Source organism: Lepisosteus oculatus, chromosome 7, assembly GCF_040954835.1.
Source record: "Lepisosteus oculatus isolate fLepOcu1 chromosome 7, fLepOcu1.hap2, whole genome shotgun sequence".
NCBI classification, from domain to species: Eukaryota; Metazoa; Chordata; class Actinopteri; order Semionotiformes; family Lepisosteidae; genus Lepisosteus; species Lepisosteus oculatus.
In genome coordinates, this window is record NC_090702.1 from 49684277 (window position 1) to 49698674 (window position 14398).

The following is a 14398-nucleotide window of genomic DNA, read 5'->3' on the forward strand; positions in this document are numbered from 1 at the left end:
TTCAAGGTCATATGTATGTTTTGCATTTAAGGTTTGATTGTTGAGCTTTTTTTGTATCGAGGATGACTATACAGCTTGAATCACTGATGATAATGGGACATGATGATCATTTTAAGGCTGCTGTTAAACTGAAAGAAATTCTGCAAAAAATGTGCTGCCCCTTGCTCTTCCAGGCAGTGCCATATGGTCATGCATTAATGACTACAAATTAAATGATTTAAATGACTACTCAGAACCTCAGTGTAACATCTCGGCTAAAAAGCACAGTGTCACCACACTGGAGTGCTGGGTTCTGGTGGGAAGAGCACCACCTACTGGTCTTTTAGCACCACTCACAGCTGGTATTCCTTGGAGATCTTCAGTCCCAGTACTGACGAGGCTCGGCCCTGTGAGTTCTGACTGTCTGTCTGCAAGGTGGTAATACTGCTTTCCAAGATAAGGTGTTTGGTGCTGCTGGAAAAACATACAGGAGAGAAACATACTTTCCCTTCATCTTTAGTGTAATCCCTAGATTAGTTAGTAACTTTTCTGCAAAGCTGTAGACCTGGGGAGGGTCTGAGTGTTGCTTGAAACATCAACGTAGTGAATGTTATGCTTTAAGCAGGCTGGCATAAACATGCTTTCTCAGCACATGTTCTTGGCTTGGGTTCAAAATCCTGCACTTTGTAAAACCTGAAATTTCTCGGACTAGTATATCATGGAAATGTTTCTTTCATATATTGATTTATTACAGAAGTCTGCTGTATTAAAAAGGAACAGAGCTGACTTGAAGAAATGACATGTACGGCATGATGTGAGAGACAAAGTGAAATGTAAAACAGCAACATTAAAAGTGCAGCTGTTGTATCTGGTGTGGTATTAGCTTCCTGCTGTACCTCATGGGTATGACCTTGCAAAAGAAGGCTTTTTATTCTGTGGGTGCAGAAATGACATTTTGGGATGCTCATTTTAATATGGCAGAACTTCATATTAATCAAGGCCTCCAAGAGCTAGCTATTGTTAGATGGTGTTGTCATCTGGGAGATGTAGCCTGTCATCAGTGCGAGTCTGCTTTCTCAGCACTACAGTATGTTGCATAGAAATTAGAGCAATTTCAAGTCTCTTTTAATTCAGTATTTGAGCTGCACAAGTGACATTTAAAGTGCTAGTTGTGTTTTGTCCTTAGTAAATAGTTTTATAGCTCATATTACACTGTTTCCATGTTCTCCTTTTCTCTTCCCATCTGACAGAATCAGCTTTCAAGTATTTTAACTTTCCCTGGGATTGAACTAGAAGTCTAGAGGTGAAAATGTTCTAGATTTCGAATCTGACAAGATTAACCCTGTCGATTCCTGATGTCTGAATATTTGAGAAAGTAAAATAAACATTATTACACATAAATATATAGACTGTTATAAAATTGTTCATCTTTCAATCTTTATAGATTTTCATAGCCTTGTTTTTCTGGACGCTTTGACCCACTTATTTTCTCATCACATCTCGCCATACTTTCTGGTTCAGCTAGAATTTTAAAACAGAGATGCTTGCTGTAAGCCCTGTGACCACCGCCTACGGATGTTAAATAAATAGAACAGGACAAATTATTACACGCAACAACAGTCCAGCAGATGTCCTCAGAAAAGCCATGGAGGAGAGATCAATATCTATCACCGGGGTTCAGATTTGTTTATTGCTCTAGTTAATGATTTCAGATTGGATTTTGCACCCCTATCGGATTGCAAGAAGTAGGCCATTACATGCAAAGATGAAGCTATAGCTCTTTTAATTGGTTACTGAGCATGCTCACAACAGAGCACCTAGGCTTCATTGAGATTGCAGCAGCATCCTTCACTCCTCTCGGCTTGCGAGGCTGTCATTGAGCCAAGGAGGAAGAGATCAGAACCTGCCCTTTTGTCATCATTATAGAGGAAGGCATGTGATTTATCAGGGGAGCCAGTAGCTTTGGAAATGATGCTCAGTTCTTTAGCTCTGACAGAGTGACTGGATCTCTGCTGGAGCTGCTGACGGTAAGGGGGATCTTTTTTTTTTCTTCTCGTTTACCAAGCCGAGGCACATTATTGTATTCAGTTCGCTGCAGTTGTTGGGTTAAAGTTTTCTGCTAGACAGCTTTTAGAGAGCCCCACTGGGCTTGCACTGTCATGAACGGTTGTCCTGGCTTTTTTAAATAGTCAAGTGCCTTGACAGAAAGTGGGCTGCAGGAGCAGGTACTGTACTGTGGAGCTGGTTTTAACGCCCAGTGCATTGGCTGGCATGGAAGACATTTAAATGCATCCAAATTAATTTCTGTGCACATTCTGTTTGTGCCTGTACAGGAGCTGGGAGTGGTATAATATTTGTAAATTAAATGTACTCCGTTTATGTCAAATTAAATGGATCTGTCTCACTATCTTGCTTACAGACTTTAAAAAGGTCATGAATATAGTACTGTACTTTAATAAGTAGAATAATCCTCGAAGGCATTTTATCAATTCTGATTCATTGAATATAAATATATATATAGGGGTCTTTTTTCTCTTTTTGGTAGATATTTTAGGATTTCTGATTTTACATTGACCTTGATTTCTGTTGTTTTAAAGGAAAAAAATGTCATGTGTGATTTATCTTTAGTAGATTTACATAAATATCTTTCTGCTTTTCAAACGTGTACGTAGCTGATGCCATTTCAATTTTCTCCAACAGGTGATAGAAGTTTCTCATTTTTATTTTCAAAGTCATTTCCAAAGTCACCGCCGTCGCTGTTTCAGTCCTTAGTATCTGCAATAAGTCAATGGAGATTCAACCTCTTGTCTTTTACTGCTGGTTGAAAAGAACTGACAGGAGATTTCTGGAGCGCATGGAGAAAAAATGAGTGCAGTTTTACGTGTTGCGTAACAGGTATTTAACCATGCAGTTTTCCAGATTGTGTAAATGCTTTTAATAGGTTTGTATTGTTCTCCCTGGAAAGTGGATGTAATTACAATGCATCTCTACTTATGTTGTAGGTTGTTCAAAAAGAAAATGGTTTCAGAAAATGAGTTCCTGCATGAGCACTGAGATTTACTATAGTTTGGGATGTTATTAATCAGTTTTGAGCAATGAGTTCAGGTGAGTTAAGATGTTTATCAAAGATTTGACTCGCATTAGATAAATTAGAGACGGCTTAAATAAAATTAAAAACCCGGACTTTTCATTTTTAAAATGTCTCCTATTTGTTTTTACCATTAAAACTTTACCATTTTATTCTTTTAAGGCTCAGCAGAAAAATAATTTCAATTATTCAAAGGGAACAGTATCAAGTGTTCCTTCTTGGTTGGTATAAAATACCAAAGGGGGTAAGAGGTGGAGCCATATCTGGTGAAGTAATGTGGCACTTCTACGGTTTTTGTTCAGGAGATCAAATGTGGTGGGTGATGTGAATATCTGGGTTTCTGAAAAAAGAGACAAAACTGGACTCTAGTAAATATGTACTCATCTAGCGAATGGTGTGGGGATAAATCCAGATTATTGTCATATCTCTCAGGATGGTTTGTCATGTTTCAGTGGTAAATTTTCAATTTGCACTGCACATTTTAGTTGTACATGTAGCTATTTCAGGAAGTGTGTTGGTAGAGTTGGCATAGATATCCTGCCCTCTTGCCACATTTCAGTCCCGAGCTTAATATGAAGTTCATATTTAAATGATTGGTACTGTTTCTGAGGAAGACAAGGCCATATGTATGATATCCTTTCATCGCCTTTCCTTCTAGACTGATGTTCTATAGAATCCATTGAAATGGAACAGGCATTTCCCATCATATATTGTGAAAAGCTATAAACCAGCCTTCGGAGGTTTCACTTACAATGTTGCATGTCTCGGTGATGGGAGAGTTGGAGGTAGTAATATACTCACTCTAAAAAGCGATTTTTGTGCCATGATATAAGACCCAGTGTTGTGGGTCCAACGTTTAGCCTCTGTAAAAGAACACGCACGGTTTGTTGAAAATGAATGCCATTAATGTTTTACCAGTCCTTTAATCTAAACAGATGCTGAGGGCAGGGTTTTCAAGACAACACAATCTCTCCTCACAGAGCTTACAGTACCAGTAAATACTTCGCTCTGACAGTGACCTTAATAAATTTACTTCCACCAGTCATGTGCTTGTTTGTCATTCTCTATGGGCAATTCCTTATTTTCAAGACAGCTTGATAATGAAAACATTGACATATGAAAATCAATGGGTTTTGTGAAGACAGAGCTTTGCAGAAAAAGGGTTTTTGATTTAAGGCAATGATGCTTTCTGTTTGTTAAAAATCCTTTTTTTTCTTCCTTTTCATTGCTTCACTGTTGTAAACGTTTTTCTAAAAGTATATAAAGTACTCATGTTTAGCTTAAGTAACTGCTGATGTAGGTCTATCGTTAATGTGATGATTTATTCAGAAATACCATAATGAAGCTGGTTTCTATAAACCTTTTTGTTCTATATCTTTTTAAATCTTTCCCTAAGTGAAAAGGTGGAGTGGCCATTGAGGGAGTTGGTATAGTGGTAATCTATTGCCATACTGGGCTTTTCTGTATTATATAAGAAAAAGAAATGTAGCAAAAATGAGTAACTCAGAAATATGCATTGGCCTGAGATTATTTTCTTCAGTCATTCGTGTAGGAAACCTGGTGCAGCACAGTTTTAGACACCTGTAGTATTCTGGATCAGGATCATACAGAATACTACAGGTCAGTCATTCACAATGCAGTGCTAGAGCTTTAACACTCCAGGTATAATGAAACTATAGCACCCTGTAGTATTTGGGTATGATGCATGTCCATTTATTATCAAGCTTCTACTTTGTGACACTAGGTTTAGATAATCATGTTAAACTTTGTAATCTAATTGTTCCTCAGTTCCGGGGGCTATAAAAAGTATGAACCCCTTTTGGCGCTTTTCATAATTTATATTCTTACATCATGGAATAAGTTGAAATTCATACCACTGATTAACACAAAATACTCTGTAATGTCAGATTTAAAAAAAAAAAACAACTCTGAAGGTTTTTTGAATTACAAATAACAGACAATGACTGATTCCATAAGTTCTCACACCTTTTGCTAAGATACTGTACATACCGTAGCTAGCAGCCATATCACTCTGCAGCTCACAACTGGTAACCCACTGAAGCTAAGCAGGTGTGAGCCTGGTCAGTACCTGGATGGGAGACCTCCTGGGAAAAACTAAGGTTGCTGCTGGAAGAGGTGTTATTGGGGCCAGCAGGGGGCGCTCACCCTGCGGTCCATGTGGGTCCTAATGCCCCAGTATAGTGACGGGGACACGATACTGTAAACAGGCACTGTCCTTTGGATGAGACGTAAAACCGAGGTCCTGACTCTCTGTGGTCATTAAAAATTCCAGGGCGTTTCTCGAAAAGAGTAGGGGTGTGACCCCGATGTCCTGGCCAAATTTCCCATTGGCCCTTACCAATCATGGCCTCCTAATAATCCCCTTTCTCTGAACTGGTTTCATCACTCTGCTCTCCTCCCCACTGAGAGCTGGTGTGTGGAGAGCGTTCTGGCGCACTATGGCTGCTGTCGCATCATCCAGGTGGGGCTGCACACTTCGGGTGGTGGAGGGGAGTCCCCATTACCTGTAAAGCACTTTGAGTGGAGTGTCCACTATATAAGTGCTATATAAAGTGTAAGCAATTATTATTATTTATTATTATTATTATTATTATTATTATTATTATTATTGCATTGTTAAACCCTGGTACAATCAATTGTCTTCACTTCACGTAATTATTTGATTGGAGTCCACTTGTGTACAATTAAAAAAAATAGTACACCTGTCTGTGAACCAAGAACCAAGAATCCAAATCTAATAGAAGGTTACCGAAAAGTACTGTACCATTCAGGGGAAATATGCAAGAAGATTTCAAAGGCTTTAAATATCCCCTGGGGCACTGTCAGTTTCATCATAAATTCACCATTGTGCCATAGTTTCTCCATTTCTTTGTCTAGTGGAAAATGCCAAAAGGGGTGAATACTTTTTATAGCCCCTAAACCTACAGTATATCTCCAGTAGGACACCAGGGAAAAAGGATGGAAACTAACCCTGGTGTGGAATAAATCTGTTGTCATCTCTTCTGTGAAGAATAAAAACATCATCTTTCACATTTGGCAAAAACTTTCTTACACCCCTTCATAATGAGATAGCGACAGTCGGTTTAGCTGAGGACTCTTTGAGACACACCACAGTTGAAACTTTCATAGCTACTGCTCCGGTTGTTGAGGTTGATAATCCTTCATGTTAGATCTTCAGTCAGTTCAGACCTCTCTGATGATGGCGTGGTACTGTACTGTGCATTTGGCTTTTATGTTCAGCTTTCTTTAGTAGCCAACTTAAAGGTGGCTTTCAGAAGCTTCTAGAAACTTTGCAGTTTTACGAAACCTCCACATCACAAAACAGCAGATTAAATTTTCAGCATTCATTTTCAACATTTACAGGGTATGAATCATTGTGAATTTGTTTTTAGAAAATTATGTAATCTACAGGACTCCTTTTCATATTTTTATAATTCTTGTAACGTTTGTGTGTTTCAATGGTAACAAGACACAAGTGCACTGGGCTTTTGCCGTTTTAAAATTGATCGCGCTTGAACACAGTGGCAATTTTCAGTGTGCTCTTCTCAGCTTTATTGCATTGCTTGAATGAGCTTTCTGGAGCTTAGAAGCATTAAAGAACTAAATTGGTTCAAGTTTGGAGGGAGCGTTTGCTAGTGTCTTGCTTGCTGTGTTGATGAATAGCTACAGCGGTGGGATTTTAAAAATGACAAGAGTGTTGTATTTAATATGCAGGTCTGCATTTTCTTAATACTTAAACAGCATCCTATTTAGGAAACAAATGGTGGGAACCAAGATTTTAATTTCCTTTTAAGTGCCTTATTAGCACTATAATTTATACACAATAAACTAGTTCCGTATTCATGAGAAGAGGAAGGAGATTGCACAGTCCTGGCTGTCAGAGCACCACTAATTCAAAACCAGCACAGACGGGGAGGGCTTAGGAAGAATCATACTGATACAGAATCAGGCTTGTAGAACATGAGTCAATATGACCACCCCAAGAACACATTCTTTGTTGTATTACTGGATAAGCTGGCTGGCTAAAAAATAAAAATGAAGAAGAGGGAAAATGTTATTCGTCAAGCGGGAGTTATTTCTCCTTGTTTGAAATGTAAAGTGGGCTTCAGCTTGACAGGACCAGCATCATCATTTTTACATAATCGCATTCTGCAGCTTGATTCTCTTTGACAGCAAGGTAAAGCATTCAGTGCGATCCATGTCTGGATCATGCGAGAAGGCATTCAGCTTCATATCGTACAGTTCATACATCCCTCGATAGCATGATCAGGGTACATTGAGATGCGCTTCACTGTTCAATAACCCTGCTCTCTCTGCCGAGCCAACGTTCAGGCAATTCAGTTGGTTTTATTTTTTTATCATTTTCTGATTTTTAAACGCCCGAAATCCTTCTGTTGGGAACTGTAACTTTTCATTGAGTTACAATACAGTATATAAGGTAAAGGGTTCTGTAGAAGCAATCAAACTGCTGGCAGACCCTCCTGGAATTTGTGGCAGTGCAGTTTCTTATATTGTTCTTTTCAGATTGGTGGGAGAAGCGGTAGATTAGAACATGGAAGAAAACTGGATTAATCCCTTTTATGCCCACTTATTACGAGTGGGATGAATCCTGTATACAGTACCAAAATGGGTTAAATTAACTTTTTTTTCAAAGCAGTGTATTCCAACAATTAATCCATCTACTCTAGCAAGAAAACAAAACAAATCTGAGACACAGGCTATTGATTTTAAGTGTCTAATTTGTATGTTCACAAATTGTACTGCAGCCACTGCACACAATTATGATCCTCTGTGTGCTGCAGTCTGCTACTGTATTTACTCAAGCTTTCAGCTACTCTCATGAGCCATAGCGTCTTATTGCTTGAAGATTCCCAGGGGAAGCAATCATGAGTTCATGACATATGTCCAGAAGGGTAAAGGCTCTTTGGTGAACCTAAACGGTCATTAGTATACCCTGCTTAATGGTTTGATTTTAGATTCCCCCCCGCCTCCCCCTAATCTCCTTTACATGGTTTTATGTTTCATGTGCTCTGTTAAAATCCAATCTTTTCCTGCCCCATGAGTAGGGCCCAAAGGAAATAAGCACCAATGTATTTTTGATGAGAAAGCTTTGACTTATGCCCATAGAAAATGTTCAAAACAAACCAGTTTTTTTACCAACTGTGCCAAGTAAAATACTGGGCAATGTCATGCATTGCAAGTGGTAAAAGCATTATCACGTTTGCAAAGTGTCGGCCCTAAATGATTCCTGGTGAAGCTGCAGGTGAAGGTTTATGTAAGATATCAATAGACCAGTTACTCTGGGTGTGTAGGGACCTCCCAGTGCTGTTAGCATTATTTGTTGCTATGACAGTTGCATCTTAAATTAATCCCTGCATTGAGATATAGTGAACATAAAGTGTCGACCAGATTGCCATTTAATTCATTACAATAATAATACCTACATCTACATAGCAAACTAGTGATGCTTTTGTTTCTTTTACCAAACATATAATAAAAAGATGTGTACTATTGTCCTCATGGTGGCTATGTTGCACAAAGCCTACCTCTTGTGTTTTTCCCTGCACATTGTCTCCCATTTGCTGTGATATAAATATCCTCCATTAATAGTCAGCTATGAAATAGGGTGACCTGCTAAAATCAAACCCAAAATAAAGTCTGACATTTGCAGTGTACTGTTCCACCAATTAATCTGTCTACAGATGAAAGATGATACCAAGGTTCTGATCCTAGGTAGCTGACCTGCTTCTAACACCATCCATAGTCAAACTAAAGTTGACACAATCAACATTGCTTCTAATTCTGAGCGCCTCTTTTTTTTTTAACGGGGGATAATAACTGCAAGTATAAGGGCTGAGGAAGCGGTTTTATTCGTTGGATGTCGTGGGACAGTGATTGTAGAAAATAAACAAAGCGTGACAGTGGGAAGAGGACCGGCGGAGCATGTGGTGGATTTCAATTAAGTGATCGTTTCAGATAGCTGGTGAGGAGAGTCTGTATGGAACTTGACAAAGTCTGTTGCACTAAGCATGACAGTCTGACCCGGTTTGTATCGGGTACCTGAACAGGTACTTTGTAGCATCTACATGTAGTTCTGAAAAGTTTCCCCGATATTTTTGGGCCTCCTAAGAAGAATGATTTGTTGGCACCAATTATTTTAAACACATCAGAAGAGCCTGGGAAGTCTCCAGACGAGACATGTTTTTTTCAGAACCTGCTACAGCTTCTGTCAGTGATGTTTTCTTGCCCAAGGGGTGATTAGATATGTTTAATCCTTTCTATGATCATAATATCCCTGTGTTTTTGTTACTCCTAGCAGATGTGCACATGGACACTGTTGCAGATAAAATCAGTATGGAATGTTCATTTCTGCCTTAATCATCCGTGTTTTAGTGCTGCGATGCAAAGGATACGCATTATCTGATGGTGAGGAATTCGGTGACAGGTTGCTTTTGATTAATGTGGTACGCATTTTGAGCTTCTCAGTTATTGGAGAACAAAAAAACAGTAATGTTGGTTTTAAATGGGATCAGAAATGGAGTTCATTTCTTCAGCACGTAGATGAAGTGTGGCTCATGTAACTGTTTAATGTTGTAAAACATGTTTGTGAAACTGAACAAAATAATCCCTCAAGCCCATCAAATCTCTTGTAAAGAGGTTTTCTGGAGTTATCAAAATAGGGGTTATCACATGGTCACAGAAAGCTTTGGGAAATTATTCACTCATGAAAATAGATACAACACCCAAGTCAAGTTGTCTTGTTCTTTAATTGTTCAGTTGTAGGAAAGGATGGGCTGAATGGCCTCTTCTGATTGCCCAACTTTTTTTAGCAAACCTCCAACAAAATTTGGAGTGAGGTTAGAATTTTCCAAGTATGTAGAATTCCTCTGATCAGCAGTGTCAGACTTCATGCAGTTACTGAAGTTTAATAATGCAAAATAAAGCATCTTTATTTTACATGTATATACAAGGAGATTTTGTCATGTTTATTTTATTTAAAAAATCTTTCCTTTCCTCTTACCTGCATCTCCTGGTATGTTCCAAACCTTGAAATTCTAAAATGTTCTCTGGGTGACTGCTGAGATAAATATTACTTTTGCACCTTTTCCTCTGTTTAAATCTGTTAAGATTTGTTCTGCTGTTCTCCAGTCCTTTATGAAGTGCATGTCTTCTGTATGGTACAGAGTGAGTTGTTCTTAGCTTTTTTGTGGCTTTTCAGCACCCTATGTTCTCAGTTTTGACTATTACACTTTTTGCAGTGCTCTTGAAATCATGTCCCAAATACACTTGGGCAGCTTTTGTGAAGATAATATAAATTTAAAATGATTATTCCCTTAATACTTTTATTTGTGTACTTTGTGTAATTATCCAATTATCAACATACACAGCAGGAAATCAACATTAAATTAAATTAATGGTCTAATATTTTCATGTCCAAAAAGTCTGACTTGGAAATGGGATGCTATTTACTCAGATTAAAGCATTGTGCATTTTCCCCTGCCATCACTATAGTTCTGCACAGCTCTACACATTGGACATTTGACTGACTCTGATAAATGCCAGTGGTCGGTCTGGGTGGATAAGCATCACTGTGTGTTACATGGATTTTCAAGATAACCTTACACTTCTATCTGTTTAAGACCTTAAAGCAGTTGCAGAATCATCTGTGTCAACAAATAATGATATTGAGAGTCCAGAGAGTCAGAAAGCACTGTGGCTACCAGGACCAAGACTGGGAGAACTAGGAACCCTAGAGCAAGTGTTGGTGCACGATTCATGCATATATCGGTAAATACCCCCCCCCACCAAAAATTAATGATGTTTATTCAAGATAAAAGTGTGCATTTATATTTTTCTCTGGGTGAAAAGATACCTTAAAATGAATGATTAGCAGATTAATAATTTGATTGCATTTAAAGTGGTAATGACTATATTGGACACATTTCACGTTATTTTTAAAACTAAACATTTCTAATAACTGTGGTTTTTAGTAGTTAATTACTGTATTCCAAATGCTGCTATTTAGGAATGGGTTTTTCTTTTTCCTTCTCTTTCTTTAAGCGGCGTATTTTACTTACATCTTTTTTGCAACATCAGGTTTAAACCTAAAACAAACCCAAAAGAATAGACAATTAAAGAGATGACTGATAATAGGACTTTGAAATTATCATTACAAAATAGTGAAAAAACATGGGAAATGTACTATTAAATCTTTACCGTTTGTGCCTTACTATGTGTTAGTTTTTATAGGGAAACTCCTGTAGCAAATGTCTTATTTTTAATGCATTCTCTTCACTTCACTGTTCTGTGTTAGAATGCACAATGACACTGTATTTGTACACCTTTTCATCCAAGCTTGAATACATCGTCAACTTCTAGACTTCCTGACAAATAAATGAAATTAGATGAGTGTGAGTGTCAATGAGTGTTGAAATGCTGTCCATATTACTTATCTTATACCTACTCGTGTCCTCTTTTTTTTCTTGAAGGAAACTGCTATTACTGTTCTTTAGGAAGAGATGGGAAAATCGATTGCCTGTTGATCTCAAATGTGCAGTTGTTTTTGTTGACCCTAAAGCAGTAGTGCATTTTTTTCCACAGGATTCTCTTGAGTGTCTTGGCACTTAAGAGAATTAATGAATTAATTGATTGACCTCATAGCTTTGGCAGTCAAATACTGTTTTTTTTTTTCACCATTTACTGTGGGGAAAAAAAAAATAGCTGATCTATGAATTTTGTCAAGGATGTCCATTCTTGTTTTCCTTACAGGCAAGTGTCTTAATGTGCCTTTGTGTGATGTCGAAAGAATCCCTCATTTCTACTATATACAGGGTTTGTACTGTAAGTCCCCAAAGTCAGACTTTGTTTCAAAGTGGCACTTTTTTGTATCACATTCTGTATGAGAAATGGATCCCGATGTAATGTTTTGCATATAGATTTGCTGTAGATCAGTTTCCTACAGGAAAGAAAAATGATCCTGCTTTTTTTGTATCCTAACACGGATTTTGTTTTGTTTTTTCCTGTGACCTTTGCGTCTGAAGGAGGGATGGGACTTTGTTTTCTATTCAGTTCACATTTTTCTAATGTTGTAGGAAAGGGAAAATTATCATTTCTTTCAGTCTTTTTATAGAATGGCCACTAAGCATTTTTAACACATACTGTAGCTTAATATATTCAGCATCTATAAACCATGAAAATTTAAAGAAAGCTCTGTGTACGTCCTCTGGGTTGTTGGCACTTTTAGAGGGATGTTCAGACTGATGTTTTCTAGAGTGTAGCTGACAAGGTCTGTAAGTATGAATGTGCAAGGCTTTGCTTGTATGTGGGTTTTAATGGGTCTTTATTTTTTCACTTTGTCAGCTGTAAAGTGGATTAATGGTTTTGTCCCCAAATAGAAAGTGCTTTTTTAAGACTATACCCTTGCTTGTTGCTGAAAACACGGTAAAGAAAAAAAAATCCTTTGGACAGTACTTGATGACTTCCAAAGAACAAAAACGGTCAGTAATTTAAGAACACAGAAAGATTATCATTATTATAATTAGCTTTTACAGTCGTTGGAGATTCTCTGTCCTTCATTTATTCAAGTCGTTACTCTTGCCGACTTCTGCCTTCTAAATTTATAGCAGGACTCATGTTGGAGTATAAGATGCCACACTTTAAATGTAGTACTTTCTTAAGAAATATGTTTTCATGGTTCATATTTTTACTACGTTGTCTAAGTCATCAAAAAGTTGCTTACTCTTGCATACTAAAATGGTGATAGCTGATGGAAGATATTGCCTTATGCTATTTTAAACAGGCTACCGCATGCAGCAGGAGCAATAGCTTTATGTCCAGTAGATGATGGAGTTGCAGGGCCTGATCGTTGAAACTGTAGCACCGCTGGAGTGATCTCAAACAAACTCCCAGCAAAAAACGCTCAACAGAGAAAAATGAAATGGAGTGGGAGGTGAAATCCGCTGGTCAGTTGTGGGTCATTAATGTCACCTTTAAAGAGGCCATTCGCTGGGCTTTCAGCACCTATGAATGGGGGAATTTGAAAAATCCTTGTAGTAAAAAAAGTGTTCTTGGAGTTCTCCATTTAAATTTAGTAGACACTGTTGGCACGTCGCTTCCCCAAACACCAAGTGTCTCTCTTGGTTGTAATGAACATTTAGGAACAAGTAATAGGTTTATTCCATGCTGAAAAAAAGAAGAAAAGAGAACACAACCTTTCGGCCGTGGAGCCTTCTTCAGGTGTGAGCTCCATGGCCGAAACGTTGTGTTCTCTTTCTTCTTTTTTTTTCAGCATGGAATAAACCTATTACTTGTTCCTTTGCAGCCTACGCATGCTGACGCAGCTACCCACATGAACATTTAGTGTTGACAGCTGTTACCTAATAAAATGCTGTTTTACTAGTACTAGGTGCACCGTTAATGTGAAGGTGGATTTTGAATCGGCGCTTGTATCTATACATGTATGAAAGCAGTTGCAACAAGGATGGGTGTTAGAGTAACAAGGTGATGAGCATGTCTACCTCCCAGTTTTGGGTTTGATTCTGGACCGGGGAGCCTTTTGTGTGGAGTTTGGTGCCTGTACCTCCCAAAGTGAGTTTTGCTGTGTGCTCTGGGTATCTCCTGCCTTCCAAAGCCATGTTGGATAATTTACTTCCTGTTTCTTGACTGTCCCTGAGCCCTACGATGGACTGGCAACCCATCCAAGGTGCTGTCTCGCCTTGTGTCTGGCTTGCTGCAGCCTTTCCCAGGAATATGTGGTGGAAAGATTCAATGATGAAAATCCTGTCGAGATAGGCTAAGCTTTCTGAAAGGAATAGGATTGTGCTGAAGTTACCTTTCATATTTCTTAATCTTCCTGTGTCTCCCTTAGTATTTGCCTGCAGCGTCCTTTCCTTATTAAGTCAGAGAAACATTATTCAATCCTGATCTGATATTTATAAAAGAGACTGGTTCAGAAACCTCCAATAGGATATCTCCAGCTTTTCTCCTCTTGATGCTCAGGCATTGTCTCAATATCAAATTTCAGATGTATAGATTTACGTAATATTTTCATACTATATATATCTTTCTTTCCAGTTGTTTTGTTTGACTGATTAGTTTTGTCATTTGCTTCATATTTTCTGGATTACTCTGACATGGTCCGTTTTCCCTGACAAAATGCTGGTATGCCTCTTTTAAGCAAATCCGAAACACCAACGCTTTTTAGTTAACATCATCAACAAAATCGCTTAACAAGGAAATGTTAATGGGCCCACACATCAAAGGTTGTGCCAAACACTGCAGCTAGTGCTGAAACCTTGCACAAAGCATGGA

The 14398-nt window shown here is 38.3% G+C and overlaps 1 protein-coding gene across 30 annotated transcripts in view; it reads left to right on the top strand.

Moving 5' to 3' along the window:
* plekha5 (pleckstrin homology domain containing, family A member 5) overlaps window positions 1–14398 on the top strand; it is a 171226-nt gene that overhangs the window by 65388 nt on the left and 91440 nt on the right. The window contains exon 1 of one of the 30 annotated variants that reach the window (XM_015352081.2): window positions 1764–2006. The exons of the other annotated variants lie outside the window; for them this stretch is intronic. The gene's annotated coding sequence lies outside the window, so the exon portion shown is untranslated. Of the gene's footprint in view, window positions 1–1763; window positions 2007–14398 lie in introns of those variants that run through there. 30 annotated transcript variants of the gene reach the window in all.